This window comes from Xiphophorus maculatus, chromosome 1 (genome assembly GCF_002775205.1).
Source record: "Xiphophorus maculatus strain JP 163 A chromosome 1, X_maculatus-5.0-male, whole genome shotgun sequence".
Lineage (NCBI taxonomy): Eukaryota > Metazoa > Chordata > Actinopteri > Cyprinodontiformes > Poeciliidae > Xiphophorus > Xiphophorus maculatus.
The window spans coordinates 2,063,495-2,085,984 of NC_036443.1; the positions used below are offsets into that span (position 1 = coordinate 2,063,495).

A 22,490-nucleotide genomic window follows, 5' to 3' on the forward strand; every position below is an offset into this window, starting at 1 on the left:
AAAATCTCATTCATACTGTCACCTTTTAAGCTACTTGAAAGGAAATCAGATATGATGTCCAGGAACATTATCATAATGTTAGCTTATCAAAAACTGGAAGATGCTGGAATACCAGTGTTACTGTCCACAGTGAAACAAGTTTGCCATAAACAGGGACTGAAAGAGTGCTAACCAAGGAAGAATTTCCTACTCAAACATTCAAATCTTCAAGTTGGACTGACGTTTGCATCTGCCCACATGGACAACCCAAATGCCCTTTTGATGGAAAGTTTTTTGGCCAGATGAGACACGGAGTAAACTATTTGACCATGACAGAAGGTACTGTGAAGCATGGTAGTGGTGTAATAAGAGTTTGTTAAATTGCAAATTCTGAACTGATGCATTGGACAAAAGTACTTTCATTTCAGTACTTGTGGATTTTTCTGTAGAATGTAACTCCTAATTATTTGCGGAAAATATTTGAAAGAAAAGGAAGCTAAAATACTTTGGTGCCATCGTACTTAATATGCTAGTGACTGGTGTTAGCAAAATCCAGCCAATTCAGGAGTGCCATTCATTTTGCTTGGTGTTGATTGGCTGTACCCTGAGGAGTGGCGATAAGAAAGCCAGAGGATGTTAGCTTTTTTGGTAGCAGCATGATGGTTTCCACTTAGCATATTAATGCATATTAAGGTATACTTGGTGTTTGAATGATTAAAATGGGCAGTTATAAGCGTTTTTACAGAGAGGACTCAAGTATTCACAGATTTGAGCTCTTCACAGACAGCTGTGGTCGCCATGAATCCTGGGGATTCACTGTAATTAAACTTAAAATCAACAGGTAGAGAGGGATGAACGCAAATGGTTGTTTTATCAGGCCAATAATCTCAAACACTCATCAAAGCTGATTTTGGAATGGATGAAACAGGCTAGCATGAACCTTCTGGAATGGCCCCAACCTCCACCCCTTTGTAAATATACATTCTAAGCTTAAAATCCAGTCAAATAACCAAAATTATATCCTTCAACACCTTGAAAAAATATATCAGTTATCCATTGCGTGCTTCTGTAGGAATGCCTCGACGTTTCACACTTGTGAACCTAATACCAGCACTTTCATCTTTTGATTAACACTTAAACAGTTATATTTTTTTCCTGAAATGGTATATCAACATCCAGTGGTAATGACAGTGGGAATAAGAATAACCTCCTGGATGTTTCCAGTATCATTGTTGAGCACAGACTGCAAACTCTGTTTTCCACTGCGGATGTCATTGTTTTTTCGCTGTCTGTTAATTATTTTTGTGCTGGTATTTAGCCTCCTTCTGATATAGTGTTTCCTGCTATTGTCTTTTTCTACCAGGCTGGCTGTCTCTGGACTTGTGCCAGCCAGTCCCTCCTACCTTAACACACACACACACGCGTGCACGCCCACACACACCCCAACACACATTCATGACTGTGAACACAAATACTCTTTGCTCTCCCTGTTCTTTTTCTCTACCTCCTCTTGGCACATGAGAGAAAACACAAGAAGTCAGTGATACAGCAAACCAGCTTGGTGTGTGGGGGTGTTTGTGTGTGTGTGAGGAAGGGAGGGAGAGAGAGAGAGAGTCCACCCGTCTTCTCAGAGGTTAATCTCTTTCTCTCTCTCCGTCTCTCTCTTTCTCTCTCTCGTTTACTCCGTGCCTCAGTCGCTCCCTCCCTCTTCGCCTTTTGTTGCGGCCCCTCACTTTCTCAACACTTGGCCAGAGGGAACTGATACTGCGCCTGGACCACTGTGAATGACTTGTTTGAGTGCCTTGTCTCCACTTCAGAGCTTTGTGGATTGAACCGTGCGTGAACATGACTGATGAGACTTCGTAGCACACTCCCCACGATGCGCAACGCAAACTGGTAAGGCAAGAAACTGGGAAATCTGTCAGATTTGACTTTTGTTCTGCTATCTGGAGAGGAGCAAAAGATGCAAAATACCTCTCTTTCCATCTCTCTCTCTTCTCTTCCTTTGCTTCGGCCGGTTGGAGTTACTCAAGTTACCGGCTTCCTCCTGTTGTTTTGAGCCCTGCGGTTTGTGTGCAGCGCTCTTAGGGCGCTCCCACGCTCCCCCAAAGAGAAAGATAGGAAGGAAAACAGCGACAAGCATTTCACAACTCCAAAAGAAGTGGGAGATGCACGCTTGGTTTTTAACCCCCACATCTCCTCTGGGATGTCCTTATCCGTGCCAACGTACCTTTAACATGTGTAAATAATGTTTGTCACTATAGCATGCCTCTTTGGCTGTTTTTTTTATGTGTGTGTGTGTATTCTGGACAAAACCTTCCCCTTTTCCTCCAAGGTGGTGGAGAGGCCGAGGTGGTGAGAAAATTGGAAACAGAGCCACCCACAGTGGAAGTGAGTCAGCCCAGCATTTAGTGGTGTGTTGACTTTGGAAATGGCAGAGATTGAGGTGGGGGGGTGCATGTGTTTGAGGTATGGGGGGTTATATATAGTGTCAGAAGAAAAGTGATCCATTAAGTGTCTATTTGTTCACATTTTTTGCTGAGTGGTCTCCAAACTTTTGAGTTGCAAGCGTCAGGCGAGGAAGAGATGGACAGAAGAAAGAGAAGGGAGGAGGAGAAGTGGCAGCCAGGGGCTGTTTGTAAAGGGAGGGAGCAGCCTGTGTCCATCTGGGACAATCCCCAAGTGCTGAAAGCTTCCCCACCCTGATCCCAAACATCTCTTCCCCTCTCCTCCTCTGTCGATGTCTTCCTAGTTTACTCTCTTTTCATTCTTCGTAATAAACTACACAATGACACATTTCCTTTGTTTCTGCAAAATGGATCCAGATTCCAGCAGTGCTTGTTTCAATTTCACCTTTGTGGTCACACAGTTCTTCTTCCTCAACTCACCTTGTGGGTAAGCATTCACTCTACTTTCTATCAACACAAAACAAACGTTCATCTCAGAGTGCAATGAATGCAAAAGAAATGTGTGTATTTCTGTAAGAGGGAGCAGAAAAAACTTTAACATATCTTAGAATTTATGCAGATATTTTTTAAGATCAGGCAGAGGTCTTGAATTTGACTCTTAAGCCATCAAAAGAACTTTATCTTCATCCATTTTTAAAAAACATAACTTTTGTGTATTTAGGTATTTTCCCATTGATGCATAGATGAAACCAAGCTGCAAACATGGACCAGGTGACCAGGCTTGGACTGCAGAATACTTAGAGTTACAGAGGAGTTCATGATGGATTTAAAGTCTGCAAATACTGAGTTCCTGTGGCCATTAAGTGTAGTTCAAATAACTTTGGTTATATAGGAACAATTTACTACACATGCTACCTCAAGGCAGCTTATAAAACTAACAAATCAAATTTACTTGCATAACTAGATTATGAGCTCAGTCCTATCATATCAAATCCCAGTTGAGTTATGTCTATTCCAGTTTGACCCCAAAAACTATACAACGCAGGAAAACTCCTTGCATAATGCCAAGGTGTAAAACATTGTCTGGATAAGGAAGGCCACTTGGTTGCATTAAGTTTAATAGTAGTACATCTGGTTTTTGATCACATGACTCATGATGTGAAGAGAGTGTTTCTATTGCACTTTTGCAAAATACGCAAATTTTGATATGGCCAAAAACCACCTCACCCTTTCAAGAGTTTTTCTACATAAAACCCTGTTTTTTTCAAAACTGCTGTGTTTCCATTAAGCAAATTTATTATTGAAATGTGAAATTGCACAATTATAAGGTGAGTGAAAAAGTCACTATTTAGAAGAGTGATTGCTTCTTTAATTGCTGTCATGTTTTGCCTTGGCTTTGGGCCAGCACACACCTGAATGCTCCAGGCCAGCAAACCGACATAATAAGTCTGTTATAGAAGACTGACATAGGTGCTGATGACCTGACTGCTACTTACTTTCCTAATCCCGCAACAAAAACAACAAAAGTTTAGTTTTCACACTTGCGTATGATGTGCGTATACCATGTTTTTGTTCCTTTGATGTCATATTTATCTTTTTTAAAGACCTGGCAAGAGATCATAGATTATTTTAACCAAATTTTGCAACGGCTCAAGTCTTCTGAAGTCCTATTGTTATGTAGGGAAAAGTCAATGCTGTCAAGCTAATTAAAATCTGCAAAGAATGGCGAGCATTTTTTTATTGAGCCCCATGTACTCTGTTAAACCCCCCCAAAAAATCCAATAATTTTACCACTTATTGTGTGTAATTGAATCTCTGTAGAGATCCAGCTTTTCTGTGAAAGCTTCCAAGGTTCATTAGAGAATATTAGAGAACAGAAAACATCACAAAGATCAGGGAACACAGCAGACAAGCCAGTTGTGGTGAAGTTAAAAGCAGGATTATGTCATAAATCCATAGGAAAGCTATTAATTGTGCACTTCCTCATGGAAAATTGGCAAGAAAAAAATATCCTTATAGAAAACAATGTGTCAGAAAACTAACATTGCATTCTGACTGAACACACTGCTCCTACAGTGAAACATGACGGTGGCAGCAACATGCTGTGGGATGCTTTTCTTTAGACAGACATGCTGTTGAGATTTGATAGAAAGTTGAATGGAGGTAAATGAAGAAAATGCTTCTCTGAAACATTCTGCAGTAATATGTATGTTAGACATATTACTCTAACATGTAATATTTACATGTTAGAGTGGTCTAGTCAAAGTCCAGATCTAAATATATTTGATGCTTTTGTACTTTGTTTTTGTTTTATCTTGGCCAGAAAATACTTAAAATAGATGAATCGTCTCAATGGATTTCCTTCCTGAAGAAATAAAGATAATCTGTGGAAAAAGTTGGAAATTAATGTATAACTTGTCTGAGCTTAGGCTAAATTTCAAAGAAGAAATAGCAAACATTTCACATTTTATAAAACAATATTAAAAAGGAAAAAACAAAACATATTTCCCTCCATTTTAAAATGCACTCTACTTTATGTTTCTCTATCATTTAACATCTGAGTGAAAAGCATTGAGTTTTGGTGTAACGTTATTATGAAAAAGTTTGAGGTTATACAAGACTTTTGAAAGGCATTTTATGTAAAAATAAACTAACAAGTAAATGAAAGGAACCAAAAGCAACACCTACTTCTATAGATGTTTTTTCATTTCCTTATTTCCAAACAAAAGTAGAGAAAAAAAAAACCAAACCTTGACTGCCTCTTCAGTCCCCTCTCTTTGTCGAGCTTACTTGACCACCCTCTCAGCTCCTCTTCCTCCTCCTCTTCCTCTTCTCTGCCTTCCTCCTTCCACTCAGCCTGTGTGTCCATAGCGATAAGGGGACATCAACGGTAGCACTTCCTCTTGCCACAGGAAGCAGGAAGTGTTGCTTTTCCACCACAGCCCCTCTGGACGAACGCTGCACTCCGTCCACCTCACACACGCACATCCACGCACACACACAAGCACCTCTGCACTGACAATGACTTCAGTATGTCGTTGCTCCACTGAAAAGTTTTTTTTTTTTTTAATGGGAAAGCACCTGGGAAGCAGAACACTTTATGCCTCTTTGACCTCTGGGTTTGGATCTCAGGTCAGAGGATGATTGGCTAATTATTTCTCTAATCACAGACTGTGTTTTGTTTGCGCCCACTTTGGCCACAGAGGCCAAGGGTGGCGCTATCGAGCTTATAAAAACACAAACAACCGTTCAGTACCTACTTTCCAGTTTGCATCTTGGATGAATTATCTGTGGAGCCAGAAAACAACAAACTGGCACAACAAATGATGGGATATATTATATTAGTATTCATTTTTCTTTATGTCTGGTGCTGTCCAAAATTGGCTGACAAGTTTCCTTACTAAGTTATTCCAAAATAATCTTTCCACTATATGACATCTGTGGTTGGAAAACAAGGATAATTATGATGTGAGCATAATATTTAGGGATTTTATTAGAGTGGAATAAGGAAAGAATTCACAGGGAAGGGGTATAATCTTTTCGGTGTGTGTGTTTTGTGTTTTTCTATTCTATCTGCTGTGTGGCTTATGAGGTCATTTATCAGACAGGAAAAGAAAAAAATGGTCAAAATACGTGCAAGTGGTAGATTTTCCTGCATTTACTGTGCCTTGTATAACTGTCATGTTAAAATGAAAAACTGAAGTTTTTGGGATGTGATAGACCAACACAGAGAAACACTTCATGGTGTGGTAGGCGGAAAGAAAATACATATTTTTTTAACAAATCAAAATCAGTAAAAGTTTGCATTTGGCCCCCTTTACTCTGATACTACTAAATAAAAAATAAAAACGTTGTATTACACTGTAATTTTTAGTTTAATGCAGAGTTCTGTGAAGGTCTTGTAATTTTATTAAAGTCTATCAGTAAATAAACAGCATCATAAAAGCAAAATTCTAGAGCAAAGTTTAATATGTTTGGACTATGTGTAAAATAATAGTCATGCAAACAAAATGAGCAGCCATGTGCATTAATCCTACACTGTAAAAGCACAAAATCGTACAAAGTATTTTTGTGTAGTTTCCAGTGACAATGTCTTAGTACTCTTGAAATAAGACAAAACTCACTTACAAATAACTCTTCAGTAGGATAGGAGCTCGTTTTAGGTCAATCATTCCCTAATATTGATGAAATAGTTTTTTGGAAGTGAAATATTCTGCCAATGTAACAAGACATTTTTCCAATATTATTAACTTTAATGTCTTGTTCCACTGACATATTATTCCACTTATATCTGTAAATTTTTCTTCAACAGTAAAGAATTATTGACATATAACAAGCCCATGTATCTTGCTGAAAAGCTACTTTTAAGTTAGTTTGGTCTTATTTCAAGTACACAAAGAGATTTTCAATAGAAACTTGACCAAAAATACTTGGTAAGATTTTGTGTTTTTGCAGTTTAAAGATTTGCCCATGTCATTACATCCGATAGACTGAAGCTGCTTTCCAATCAGAGCCACTCTGTTTAATAAACCTAAGAGAAAACAAAGATGACAACAAAGCTTGCGAGATTTGAGGTGATTAGGAAATATTGGAGATGTGAGTCTAAACTACGGTCGGGTCAGGAGTCAAGAGGGGTCGAGGGGTCAGAATAGGCCCGGCAGCTCAACTTAGAACAGGATATCCTGTGAGGAAAAGTCATCTGTCTCTCTTTCTCCCTCATACGCTCTCTAAAGTTTCCCACAGAGGGCACAGCAGCGAGGAGAAGTGTAAGCTTTCACTGAAAGCCCTGGAGAAAACCCAAGTTCATCATTCATCAGTGACAGATAGTAGACACAGATGTGCCGTTCTCCCTCTCCTAATAAACTAGTAGTGTGGAATAAAGGCTTTTTATAGTGTGTAATTTAAACACTAAGATGTTTTATGCTGTTACCATCCACTTGTATCATCAGCAGCCAAGGCAAATTTCCCTGCTAGTTTATCTTCCTGCACCTTATCTTAGCCAGACAGGTTGTGTGTGAAGATTATGAATCATCCCTGTTTTATTAGAATCATAGTCAAACATAACATTGATATTATCTGGCTGAGAGCTAAGAAAACAGTTGAGTTGAAAAATTATCCCAGAACCACTCCTACGTTTTTTCAGTTTTTTTAATCTGGCTGCTTCAGATCTCTGAACAGGAATGGGACTCTGCCCAATGCAATCAGTTGCTGAAGTTGTGCAGATCTGTTGCTTTTCCAAAGATCCAATCACAACAAAGTTATTCAATCTCTTGCAATACCAGATAATCACAGAGTTATAGTAACTCTGTTATAGTTAGAGCTTTTTTTTTTTATTGCACATCTAACAGGAACATTCTAAGATTAAATACATTCTGGTTTATTTGCTTGGAAATAATATTCTTCTTCCAGAATGGTAGATATAAACCTGTAGACATAGTCAGAAAGGCTCATCGCAAACCCCAATTAATATCCATGGCAACCATTCAGCTGTGCAAAACGCCTGGGTGGACCTAGCCCCGCCTTTGAGACGCAACTCCTCTTCTGATTTACAGTTTCCAAACCTCTGAGCTCCTGCCTCACAGAGCAGCTCTCCCCCATAGCTCCCCCATTCAGCTCCTGCAGACTAGCCAGCAACAATTAGCAAACAGCTGGAGGAACTATAAATTTGCTGAACTAATAATATCAGCTGCTTCACATTGCAAGGCAGGTAAAAACGTTGTTAGAGGGTTAATAGAAGAACCATCTTATGATGACTTCCTGAAGGCGGAGTTTCAGAAAGAGCAGAAGCTTTTAAAGAGAAAAGGGCCCAATTTCAAGTCAATAAATTACAAAGTAAGATTTCTTTTAAGCCATATTTGACCTATATACAGTAGCATTTTTTGCATAGTTATTTTATAGTCGTTTAAAATGGCACAGTGTGCCTGGAAAATACATTATACTGCACCTTTAAAAAAAATCTAAACTAGTTTTAAATTTAACTGAGTCACACTCATTCTTTTTTTTTCACAAGATGAACTCTTACAACAACAGTTAAGTATTTATGGATGGCATCATGCATTAATTAGCATATGAATTCCATCGTCTCCTCTCTTTGCTTATATAAAGTGTACTTAAAGACACCATCAAAGTTAATATTACCCTAGTTTTCTGTTTAAGTTGCCAGAAATTCACATTCACCCTTTGAAAAGTGGCCAGTTGAGACTTTTAAAGCACTACAGGGTGAACCTCTGCAGATAACATCCTCAAAGACAAAGTCTGTGGTGTTATCTGGGCTTAGTCGGATAGAAAATTCAGAAGTGACAGGATGTTTTACTTTAATTCAGGACAAAACTGTCTGGTGAATCAGGAGGAATTAGTCAGCATTTTTATGAACACGACCAGCTGGTGTTTACAGACTTCACTTGATTGTTTGTATCTCTCACTTCCAGCGTCATTCACAAAATTCCAATCTGTGTTTCACATAAACATCAACTGATGTGTGAAACAGCATTTTCCAACTGAGAGATTTTAAGACATCTGTTAACAGGGAAAACCAACTGATAAGATTCATTCAAACCGTCTCCCTTCACTGCGATCAGTTCAGTTCAGTTTGTTTTCAGTTCAGTGTGAACTTCATTGCCTTATGAACTGGGTTTAGCACCATCCTTGTTTTGACACCAGAACTGCTTTGATGGAAAACCCCTACATATGTCACCGCATGTTCATTAGCATAGTGTGTGAAATTGTCTCAGCCGAGACATTGTGAATAGACCAAGTCTAAAAATATTTTATCATTTATGAAATAAAAACTAATGCAGCAACACATCTGCACTCTAAATGAAACATGAAACAGTATTTTATTTTCTTCATACACCAAAATAAAACTTTTATGGTAATACACAGGCATTATCATAAAATGTATGTAGTTGCTTTTATTTGAAACAGAATCACAATAAAAAAAAAAAAAATTAAATTTTAATAAAAAAAATTAAATTAATATTTTTATTTAATTTTTTTTTAAATTCTTTAACATTAACTTTAATGTTAATGAATTAAAATGCTACAGTATCTCTGAAAAGTATACACCCACCTGTTGAAATGATGGCATGTTTTTGTAATAGAAAAAGATTATCTTGTAAAAATTTTTTTTCCACAAATATTGTTGAAATGCATTTCCACTGAAGTAGGGGTGCTGTGATGGTGTAGGGGTTAAGCACAACCCACTTATGGAGGCCTTGGTTCTTGACACGGTCGTTGCAGGTTCAATTCCCGGCCTGGTGACCTTTGCCCCATGTCTTCTACACACTTTTCTGTCAATTCACCATCAAATAAAGACCACAAGAGCCAATAAAACCTTAAAATATTTCAACTGAACTAAATAAACCCTAGTCTGCTGGAAGGGATTAAAAACCTTTTATTATAATCTAACAAGACATTTTCCCAAGTTATAAATGAAATAATCTGCCAACAGAACTATCACCTTTTCATCAATATAAAGGAAATATTTACTCTGACCAAGGCTCTATATCTTGATGAAATGTGACGTGTAAATTTGTTTTACCGTATTTCAACTTTACTAAGATATTTACACTACAGACTAGACCTAAAATACTTGGTAAGATTTTGTGTTTTTGCTGTATAAATAAGTTTTAAACCCTTTCCGATAAACCTCAACAGGAGAAGTTCAACATTTCCCCCCGTGATGTTCTGCTCAAATTTGAACAAAGGCTGCAATTGGGTTTGTTTAAATGGTTCCCCGAAGGATGACAGGTTGCAAAAACTGCATTGTAAACACTCTACTTGTGAGTCCATGTGACTTTTTGTTGCTTCACTTGCAGCCTAATTAGGCTTCCCGAATCCAAACAAACTCACAACTTTGTCACCAAGAAACAACAAACCCCTAGAATTGGACAGTACTGTGGAAAAGTAGCGCTCCAGTACCCTCCAACAATCTCCACATTTTCAAACACATTTTGATAATGCATCATCAGTTTTATCGTGTCAACTGAACATGCTTCCAACGAGTATTTTTTCCCCTTCAGTGAGACGATGAATTTCCCCTGGTGCAACGGTTCTGGCTGAATACTCGTTAGTCTCTCCATCATTTAGTCATGTCTGCTGTTCTCACATTCATGTGCTCTTCGGTAAGGTAATATTTTCCGTAGAGGAACATCAACTTATCTCATTTTTTTTCTTTCCTACTGTTGGGTTTTATCATGACAAAGGTGAAAACAAAATTAGACGGAGAGTGCAGGACTGAAAACGAGAGAAGAGGAATGAGTTTAGAGCTATTTTTAGGCCTGTCTGGGTGTTTCCTAGTCATACTCTCACGCTTCTCAGGGTTGTTGTTGTTCAGATTGGTGGGTGTTATAAGGGTTGAGTTTTGATACGATTAGAATATTGAGAGTTTCTCTCTGCATGGGTGTCTGCTGCCGAGATATATCCGGGATTTTCTTGTGGTTGCCATGGCTTCCTGCTTTGTTTTGGCCAACTTAAAAGCTCTAAATATCTCGAGGGTGTAAAAGATCTACAGCCTTTCATTACACACTCGTTTTTTCTCTGCTGTGGACGTTGAGCCTGAGTTCACTCACAGTTTAAGTGATTTTTTTAACAGGTTCAAATTAGCTTAAAATGAACAATACTTTAAAATAAAAAATTAAGCAGTTTCAAATTTGTTATCACCAAAATTCTCTTTTGAGATTAACAATTTAGGTGGTTTTTGATTTAAAAAATGAAAAAGAGTTAACATTTCTTTCTCTGAACTTTTGAGCGTTGTTAAGAGGTGATGATATGGCTGTAAAGTTGTGGAAAATGTCTGTCAGCAACTTGCTGTTTTTCTGTGCACATGTCATCGGGGCCCTCTGTGGGGCTAATCTCTTCAAAGTCACACACCATAGTAACAGCTTGAACACACTAAAGAATGCACAGCCTTTTCAGGAACATGTCCATTTTTGATTACTCTTTAAATATGGTTTTTTTTGGTCATTGATTTAAAGATCTGCACAGAATCAAGAATGTGACTAAATCCTCCAATGGCTTCCGATTTTTGTAGCTCTCAGTTGAAACGCTGATATATCTGACAGCACTCACAAGCACAAACAAAAATCACTTTGATGGGGAAAAACTGATTTTTTCAAAAAGTGCTATGATGTTCCCATTTCATACATTACGATTCATGGATAGACTAAACAAATTTAGATAAATTATTAATCATCTCTGTTTTTGACTTTCAGCCTATCTGACCACTAATTGTAAATTACCATTTGTGTGCAACCAAGAGTTTTTACATGTATTATCTTCACTCTTATCCTTTATCCACCTGGTACAACAGTTCATTTATTTATTGGTTCAATATTACAGTACAATACAATGCAATACTATCTTACTTATAAATCACTTTAAAGTTGCAATATGTAACATTTACAAAAATATATTTTTTCTACATTAATTAAAACTGCCATTATGTTGTGCAGTATGTTTTGAAACAGTGTGTTAAAAAATGGATCTCCTCCAACTCCTCTTTGTGCTGCTATTGCTTTATGAAAAAATGAAAAAAAAAAAAAAAATCCCGGTCAAAAACAACCAATCAAAACCAGTGGGAGGGTCTTAGCACTGTCAATCTACCTTATGCTAATGGAGTAAAAACGACTTATCCATCCAGGAAATCCATTTATCCGCAATCATTAGTGGCCACGCTAACTAGATATGTTGTGGTGAACCAGCTGTAGCTTAGCAAAGAGCAAGTGGAAAGGGTGAGCACAAGAGTGATTGACAGCGCTAAGGATTTCAGCCAGCAGCAGAAATTTGTGATGGTTTGTGTAACATCTGCACCGACCAGGCCTCTCCTGGCCTGTATCAATTCCAAATTTTTATTGATGTCTGACATCCTAATCTTAATTTACTTTCTCGGCACTTATAAACTTGTGTACAAACTGTTAAATGTCACAAATAACAAGGTAAAAAGAGAGGAAATGAATACAAGTCCAATGATAAAGGATGTAGTTTTAAGAGCTCAGGGAGGAGGTGGAGGATATTAATCTTTTCACAGATTATCTGTCTCATATTAAATCATCATGATGGTGACAGTTTTAAAAAATATATGTAAAAGACTTTTTTTAAAGGTTACATGAAGCAGCTTTAAAAAGATGCTTCATGTAACCTTCACCAGTTACATTCTGCAACTGAACAGTGTTGAAGAAGAGTTTGAAATTTTCTTTATTTAACCTGTTGATCAAGTGAAACTGTCAGATTTTGATCTCTGGGTTGAACATCACAAGCTTGTACCAACATGAACTCATTTACAGTAGCATGTGCTGCAGGACAGGCTGTGACAACCTCAACAACCAGCTTCAAACATGTGTTGCTTTGCACTGCGAGGCTGCTGTTTAGGCTGATGTCTAAATCAGTGTTGTTACTACAAATCTTATGCTTTTACAGAAATTATACGCTCGATGGCAGGATAATGTCTGAAATTTTAAATCCCTTCGCTACAGAGTTTTATTTTGCGGCTTCAGCGCATTTTCAGGGAGATCGGACCCGTGACGTGTAAACGTGTAATCTTCCTTAATAGCAGCATTATGCGCACTTGTTACTTTAAGCAGACCTGTAGCCTCTGCAGCTTTCATCAGCTAGCTGAGGCAGACCTAAAGAAAAGAGGAAAAAAAATCTTCTCTTTCTGGAAAGTGAAAAATTTCCCAGTGCTGACATTACCAGAAACTAACTACACTGCAAAACGCAGTGACACCAAGTATTTTTGTCTAGTTTCTAGTGCAAATGTTAGTACACTTGAAATAAGATAAAACTAATTTATAAGTAACTGTTCAGCAAGTAGAAGCTTGTTTTAAGTCAACCCTTAATATTGATTAAAAAGTACAAGTTCCATTGGCAGATTAATGTATGGGAATAATGTTTTGTTACCTACCAGTGTAACTTTTTATTAATATTAAGGAATTGTTTACTAAAACGAATCTCCTATCTCATTGAAAAGTTACTTGTAAATTAGTTTGGTCTTATTTCATGTGTACAAAGATATTTGCACTAGACACTAGACTAAACTTTCATGGCAAGATTTTGTGTTTTGCAGTGTAACACACACCCCGATTCCATCTTTCAGGAAGAGACTCAAATATGTAAACACACACGTGTACGTTGATGTCCATCAGCACAGAAAATAAAAACATGCAGAGATTACACGTTTTTCCTCTTTCCAAATATTTTCCAGGCTTATTATTTTTATCTTCTTTGCTCTTGTGTTTACTTAGCCCAGCACAGATAAGAAACCTCTTCCTCGTTTCTATCTCTCTCTCCCTGACTTCATCATGTTGTCTTCCTCTGGATTCCCCGGCTCCTTCCCTTCTTCCTTTCCTCTCTCCTCGTTTCTTGTTCCTGCTCTCCTCCCTGTCTGCTCCCCCTCTCATCTGCTCTTTCCTCTCTCTCTGTCTCTCATGCAGCATTCTTTGCATTCCTTCTGGCTTCTTAAGGGGAAAGACCCCGCTGGCAGACCAAGGCCAAACATTATTACAGTTCTCTCCCCCCCATCTGATCCCTTCTCTTCTTTTCCTCTGTGACCTTTCGTTCTCTTGCATTTGTGTTAATTCAATTTTTTCCAGATATTTGCTTCAGGAAAGTACGAGCCGTTCACCGAAACTTCTATCTTCCCTAATTACAAGAAATTAGGGGTCTTATCATTCAAGATTACATAAAAAGAGGCTCATTCATGTTTACTCAAGTAAAAAATGAAACCTGACCTCGTAACGTCTCATGATGGCATATGAATGTGAGACAGAGTAAAGTCTCAGCTTTCCAGTTTTCTACAGACTTCTTGTTGTCAGTTGTTGTGTAGAAGCTGAAGCACGTCTCTGCAGGTGGGAGGCAACTTTGTAGCACACAGTTGACCACATCCTGCCCCATATAGTACCGAAAAAAAGCACCGTGTACGTCAGACTGGCTGTTTTTAACTGTATCACTTCATTTTAATTTACATCTGAAGGATGACTGATCAGGTTTCTAACACTGCAGTTTTTCTTTGCACAAGCTGACATTGCTTCAGTTCTGGACCGTTTTCTCTTTATCAGTACCGCTCACCCTCATTACATATTTGGCAACATTGCAACCATGTATTTATTTTATTGATGTAATTTACAGATTGTAAGCAGTGCTTGAATGTGAAGAGGATGGACAATAATTCAATGTGTTCCACACATTTATTCTTTCAAATGTCTTTTTATTAATTCTTAGAAATAGATATGGTACAAAACCATAGCTATCTTTTTTTTTTTTTTTTAGCAGATTTTAACCCTCAAATAAGTTTCCAGACAGCAAACATACACAGAGACACAACACTTAACTACAATGAGGTAAAAGAAATTTGTACAAGTTCCACACATTTAAAACAAAAATTCTAATTTGGAACTTGTGGCGTACGTTTTTAGTCATTTTTACCTTGAAGATTTCTTCCCTTTGTTTAGCTCCATCTGTCTTCACATCATGTATGACCAGGTTTCCCATCCCACAGCATTATAGAATAGAATAGAATATACTTTATTGATTCCCAAGGGGAAATTGCTTATTCATTGACAAGCTACTCCCTCTGAGGTATTAAATATCAATAATGCAAATATAGGCTTATGAGACAAAGTTTAGAAAATATATACACACCTAAGAGTGATGAGAGAGTTTAAAATGACTAAATATATGTAAATAAATAAATATCAAGCATTCACATGCAAATATATTAATCAATAAATAATCTATAAATGAGTGCAAAAAAAAATTTAATTAATTAGCTCCGACCCGGGAATTATAAAGCCTAATGGCTGCAGGCAGAAATGATTTTCTGTGGCACTCTGTGGTTCACTTTGATAGAGTCTCTGGCTGGAGGTGCTCCTGTATCCAGCCAGCCTGTATCTCATCATGGAGTGGATGAGACTCGTTGTCCAAGGTGGCCAAGCAACAATGTTGCTGGCCTTCCGGATCAGTTTGTTCAGTCTGTTAGTGTCCTCCACCTTCAGCCTGCTGCCCAGCACACCATAGCATACAGGATGGCACTGACAACCACAGACCCATAGAGCATTCTGAGCAAAGTCTGGCAGATGTTGAAGGACCTCAGCCGCCTCAGAAAGTAGAGGCGACTTTGGCCCTTCCTGCAGCGTCAGTGTTCTTAACCCAGTCAAGTTTTTTGTCAATGTGGAAAACCAGATATTTATAGTTCTCCACAATGTCCACACTGACGCCCTGGACGGTAACAGGGGTCGCCGGCATCCTGGTCCTCCTCCACCAGATTCACCATCAGTTCCTTGGTCTTTGTCACATTGAGCTGCAGGTGGTTCAGCCCACTCCATGTGACAATGTTGACAATGGTCCATTCGGCATGATGTTAAGTGTTAGTTTTCCAATACACATAATGACTTGCATGTACTTCAAAATGTTCCATAAAGGTCAGGTATGTGGAGCACATGACTAATAGTTGTCTCTCACTCCTCCAGACTTACTGACTACTTGCTGATATGATTAATGTTCCCCTGTCCGGCCTGTCGGGTTATTTGGACAGCCAAACAAACATGCTAGTCTCACGCTAGCAGGACTAATGGCTCGTGGTCTTTTACCAGACAAAATAGAAATCATAAAACCACTAAAATCTGATGCCACTCCATTTGGTTACATTTCATGAAGAAAGTTGTTGCGTTCAGTCTTCTGAGGTGTCCATGTTTCCTTCAGTCATTCTTGGTGTAGCACCACCACAGGCAAGGAGGAGAAACCGTTTTTTTTAACTAGTTTGGTTGGTTTGACACAATGCAGCATGAACGCGAACCGCAGGAGCTGAAAATGTAACAAATGCTGTAATTTTGGTCCCCAATGGAACAGAGTCCACTGGACCATCAAGTGCTAAATCACCCTAAATTACACAAAAGATGAACCTATAAAGATAATTTGTTACACAGGCATATCAGAGTATGGGTTCCAAATACAACATTTATGCTACTGTTCAGATTATTTGCAAGCAAAAATAAAATTATGGTTTTCTTTCCAAATCACTTCTTATTGGTAGTGATGCTGGTTCATGACAAAAGGAATTCCAAAAAGACTCAGAGTTTATGATACAAAGTGTGAAAAATCTTATAGTGGGCCTTTATTGACAGTAATCAGACACAGAGTGGGCTCAGACAGAAGGTGGGGGAAGACGTGCAGTGAGGATGGTATGGTCGGAAACCAAACCCTAGACTAGTTTCTAGGACCTCCGTAAATCGGGGTCCTCATCCACCTCAACACCACCCATACTCCCCCAAGTTTCTGCATAATTTTTTGACAGGAAAGCATTTACCATGTTTCCCTATGCAGTCATTCATCTAGCAAAAAATTATGCAATATTCTGTTAAGTTTTTGTAGTTTGATAAGTGAAATAAACCACTAACTGTCCTGTATGTCAGTCTTTTTGTGCAAGAAATAACCTTTTCTAGATGTTGTTTGAGGAAAATAGCAACTGACCAGTGCTAGATGGTGTGTGTGTGTGTGTGTGTGTGTGTGTGTGTGTGTGTGTGTGTGTGTGTGTGTGTGTGTGTGTGTGTGTGTGTGTGCGTGTATGTGTGCGTGTGTGCGTGTGTGTGTGTGTGTGTGTGTGTGCGTGCGTGCGTGTGTGTGTGTGTGTGCGTGTGTGAGAGTGTATGGATGTATTCCTCGCTCCCTGTAGGCGGATGCCTGCTGTGCTGCTTTTCTGTCACCCTGTGGTTTTTGTTATTTTTGGCTTCAAACCGGATGTGATTCAGACTGCATGGTAGATTGTGTAATTCAATGGACTAACCACATACACACATGTGTGCACCCCCACACATACACACCATAAACATATATTGTTGCACACACAAACAGATAAAACACACACACGGAGAGAGAGAGGACTCTCTCTCATACACTGTTGCATAGCTTTGTACACCCCCCCCCCCACACACACAGGCACACTGAGGGTTTCTGGGAACGGCCTTGGGTTCCCCCCTCACCCCCTGCTTGATGAGGCACCCCGAGCGGACGGTGCAGCAGCACCAGCATAAGACAGACACACGCTTCTTGGTTTCAGTATTGGTCTGAAGCATCACTTGATGACCCGGCTGACGCGAAGATCGGAAAAAAGGATAAAACGCATGCAGATGCTAGAACTCTGTGGAAACTCGCGGACGGTTAAAAGTGGGGAAAAACATTCACAACTGCTAGTGAAACTCTTATAAAAGGTCAGATTCTCATCCATCAAAATGAAGAAAAAAAACACGTACCTCAAGGACAAAACACACAAGGATGCAAGATTAAATGTGAAGACAATTTCTAAAAATATTTTTATGCTTATTTTGCATCTGCAAACTCAACTTAGTGCGGTTGTCCTTGTTTCCTTGTTTAATTAAAACTAAGTTTTTATTCTGTGGCTTATTTCCTGTCGATTGATGTGTTCTAAATGTTATTAAATTTCCTAGATTCACATTTAAGCTAAACATTTTACAGGATCTTGCTGACCACATTTCAGTGCGTTTACTCGCTCATTGTCCGTAACTGCTGCGAGCAAAACTGCCGTCTGATTCTTGGAAGACCGAGACGGTACATAGGCATTGCGTCAAATTGTTTGCCGCAGCCCTTGCATGGTGACTGTGACGGGGTGTGCTCGAGTGTGTTAGCGCTGACAGGATGCTCCACTTCCTCAAGCAGGGGCCGCCAAGCTTGCTCTGCGGGGGCGTCTGACAACGGCAAGTACAGATTTGTTCTGAGCGCAGAATTAACGACGTTTGCTGGTGTCAAACTGCCGGACCAATTCCAGTCCATTCACACGCACGGCATCCAGCCTGTCACTGTTACGAACCAAACAGTAATAGATTGAGAGTGCCATTTTTATTCATACTGCAGAGAGAATAACTGTTAACTGCAATCAAGTTTAACAGATATGACTTTGCTGCAAAGCAACTTACCGCATCAACCTGCAAAAAATGTCATAGATGTTGGTATTCAAAGTGTAATAAAACTTAAAACTTGCCTCTATTGTAAAAACATTCTCCCAATAATATAAAATCTGTTTAAGTATTAGTTGGTGGTTACTAAAAAAAACCATATAAGTCACATGACTCTTCTTGGACTCCACTAAATCAGAGCTCTTGAACTCCAATCCCAGGGTCCATTAGCTTTCACATGCATCCCTGATCAAACCCCTGAATCAAATGAATGGATTTACTTCCTCAGCATGTAGTTATGTTCTATAGATATTTGCTAATAACCAAATATCTGTTTCAGGTTTGTTGCAGCTGAGTTAGGTTACTCTGCTGGAGTTTAAGGCCTCTGCACTAAATAATTTAATTACCAAATTTACTGAGCAAAAATTATCTGATTTATGTGATTTAAGCGAACTCATAGGCTTGGTTATCTAAGCAAACAAAACAATACTCTAAATAAAAATGCTGTGGAAGAACTATTAAAAAAAACAATTGGCTCATACAGCCATAATTAAGGAAACATGGTGGGGCCCGAGTAAACATCTCTGCAATTATAATTATGACAATCACTATCCCTGTTTTTGATCAGTAAACTGTTAAAAAAAGAGAAAAAATGCTAGGACATACAGTCCTGCTTCTACTGTAGTTACATTGTCAACAAATTTTAACCTCATCATCATCATTATTATTATTATTATTATTATTATTAAATTAGCAAATCTTTATTGTCATTCGCTTTCAAGACAATTTATATTATTGGCTTTAATACATTTACGGAAACCCAACTTATGACATTATTGGACATTTTTTTACAGTACTGGTTCCTACAAATCTTCATTATGTTTTTCTCCACAGATTATCCAGTGGGAGTTATGGTACTCTGGTGGGTTTAGTTTCACCACAGCCCTGTATTAACTTCAGTACTGTACAGATTACGCTTTAATCTGACCACATGAGCAAATTAGGTGCAGTTTTAACCCTAAACAATGTAATGCTGCATGTTTTGTTTAGTTCTGAGAAATTTTGGAGCCATAATAGGGAAAAGAAAAAGGTTGTTAGGTTGTCTTTGGGCAAGCAGCATTTTGGTATGTGAATGAATGCATATGGTATAAATGAATGCTATGGATGGTCAGTATAAAATATGACTAAAGAATACAGAAGTTCAGTCCTCTTGTAGATTGGAAGACCTTTTTGCTTCACCTTTCTGCATCCGCTATTGGTGACGATTCAGTAAAAATAATTGTAACTCAGTCATAAGCGTAAAGCAGAGATTCTGATGCGATATGAGCAGGAGTGAAAAGATCATGGCTTTACAATACATAGCCAAACATGTATCCGATTATGTAATTTAACTAATATTTAAAACAAACAACAATTATACCCACAGCTGCTGAAATATGGTGTAACACTGATTATTTCAGTTATAGTAATCAATGTTTTAACTTTGTATATATGTTTTTTGATACACATATTTGAAAAAACAAATTCATTCAATTTATTAACGTTGAGATTTTTTTCCAATCATATGCAATTATACAGTGAAATTAATGCAACCCACACCAAGATATAAAGTCACATCACATAAAAAATAAAAACAATAATAAAGCAATATTTAATTGCTCTGTTATATGTATATATGTTGTATCATTAAAAAAAAGCAAGTCATTACATTAGATTTTAAAATTGACCTTCTTCTAGAACTTAAAAATTAAGTTACAATATTGAGAGCGAGAATCCGGTGTATTCTTTTTTATCTTCTATAATAACCTACAATTTTGACCCATTTCTGATTAAAGCTCTCGGCTACAGTCATTACTGGCAGGAAGTCAAAAATATAAAAGGAAGCCAAATGAGGTTAAATATGTGTTAAGTTTCCTGAGATGTTATTTGCAGACCTTTATGGGTCTATTTTGCAGAGAATTTTTTTACCTACTGCATCTTTAGCGAGCACAGAAGCTTGTTCAGTTTTTTGTTTGTAGTTTTTGACAATTATATAGGCAAAACAAATGAATTCAGTTAATAAAAAACTTTAAAGTAATATGTCAGCAAACAGTAGTGTAAACATTTTTATATCTGAGGCATAATCAGAGAAAAACATCTATCTATCTATCTTTTATCTAATGTACAAAACATGTTTTAAAAGTTTAATTACTTTTGTCTTTTTGTATTAAATATGCTGTCCAACATTCTGTCTCTTTTTGAGCTTTGGTTTAGAAATTTGGAGTGTTGCCGTATTTTAAAATACTAAATTTTAATGGAGCCAAAAGTAACTTTGTTAATCAGCTGATTTGATGTTAGCCAAATCAGCCAAAATGATCCATACACTAAACATTAGGGTGATGGCAAGGAGATCTTTTAACCAGAAAGTTCATCACCAAACATTTATGATCAAAATGAATTTGGATCTGACCGGGGTGCCATGGCGACACCCAAAGAAATTTAAACTTGCCAGGAGTAAAAATATTTTGGGGATTCTGTTGTTTCTAGAAAACATTAACTATTAGGGCGTTTTTTGTTTGTTTCTGAACATTGATTGGACCCAAATATCAAATTTTGACATCGGAAAACATCTTTTCTTGCTTTTGTCTTCGGTGCTCCACCCTAAGATTTGTAGCAGTCCCCAACTTTCTGGTGGACATTTAAAGATGTTTAAAAGTTTTCGTCAGCAGATGGAGCTACAGGGTTGGGGTCACTAAAGTCCCACCTCACATTCTGTGAGCACAGAAGTGCCGTGGAGTCCAGTCTCTCAGCGCACTGTTCGGGGCCCACATGTGCGCGCAGGGGAAAACAATAGTCTTTAAAGTCCTGTGTGTGAAGTCGAGGCTATTTTTGGTGGGGCCCGCCTCGCCTGCTATTTCTGTCAACGGGAGAGCGTCGCGCTGCGCAGGGGAGGGGAGGAGAAAAGGAGGGGAGGGAGCAGCCCTGGAGGGGCCGGACTTTCTTCTCCGCAACTTGTCTCAGTTAAGTCCCCCTTTCAGTTCCTCTTATGCTGCCGACTCCACCGACACCAGCTGATCTCTCCATCACTTCGCCTTAGATTACTAACGCTTCCCCCGGATGTAAACGGACTTGCGTTTCGGCTCTACAACTGACTCGACATTTGTACAGGATTATTTCCATAGTGTGTGGACTTCCATCAAGTGGCTTGTTTCTGCTTTTTTACGCACAAGGTAGGAGGCAACTCCGGTTTAACGCTCTGATGAGAACTGTGTTTTTAGAGTGTCACAGGTCTGCTGTTGTGCCTGTAAAAGTAGATGAGGTTTTGTCGCTGCCTGCGCTGGTTTTTTGCTTTGTTTTTATTGTTTATGAGCGCACGGCGAAGCGCAACGATTTCCACTAATCAACTTCTTTTTCTGAGCTCTCTACCTTCTCAAGGTAATGCAACATGTTGCTTTTGGTTCAACTTGGTACACAGGTCACTCGATCCCTTTATTACAGTAAGATTCCCAATGGGGGATCATGCAAATAATAGCAGAGTTTAAATAGTGACAGAAAAAAGGCACTTTTACGCAAAAGTGCCGTTGAGACAGCGTAAATCACTGAGGATATGCTAGAACATTTGCTTTCCTTTATGTATAAAAAACATATAAATAAACTTTGAACTTAGCTATTTGCCTTTACATCATTATCTTAAGTCTTTTTTCAGTTTGAAGTTTGTTTAAGTCAGTTTAGCCTTGCAGCAACTCGTCCAACAGGGAGGATCTTAGCATTTCAGAGATGCAGGTGCAGTGTGCGCTCATTTTATAGGATCCGTATGTGGTTTTCATCCAGATCTGGGCCAAATATCAGAACTGTGCATCGCAAGAGCAGCTCACTGTGCCCAGCTGCACATGCCCTAACATTATAGAATCTCCCATTGTGCAAAACAAACCCTAGATCACTTAGAGTTGTGGAGTAACTATACGTTCAGCTCAGACCAGAAGTTACACCATAATGTGCTGTAATGCTACAAAAAAATTATTGAAAATTATATTTGTGTATTTGTCTCTATGTGTGTGTATTTTTAGAAATATAATAAAAGTTTCATAAATCTATTGTGTTGAAATTTCCATTAACTAAAATATTATCCCAGTGAGGTTTGATCAATCTTAGCATTTTAGATTCTGAGCAACATTTTGTTAGCCTGGCCATCGCCTTCCTGCACTATTCCACCTGATTCATA

General features: G+C 38.3%; 1 protein-coding gene across 3 annotated transcripts in view; it reads left to right on the forward strand.

The window, feature by feature from the left end:
• Positions 1-1,573: 1,573 nt before the first annotated feature.
• The window catches only part of hdac7 (histone deacetylase 7), a 76,491-nt gene continuing 55,574 nt past the window's right edge, over positions 1,574-22,490 (forward strand). The window contains exon 1 of one of the 3 annotated variants that reach the window (XM_023331667.1): positions 1,574-1,875. The gene's annotated coding sequence lies outside the window, so the exon portion shown is untranslated. Of the gene's footprint in view, positions 1,876-2,807; positions 2,875-21,307; positions 21,499-22,490 lie in introns of those variants that run through there. The other 2 variants (XM_023331669.1, XM_023331668.1) reach the window with 2 other exon arrangements.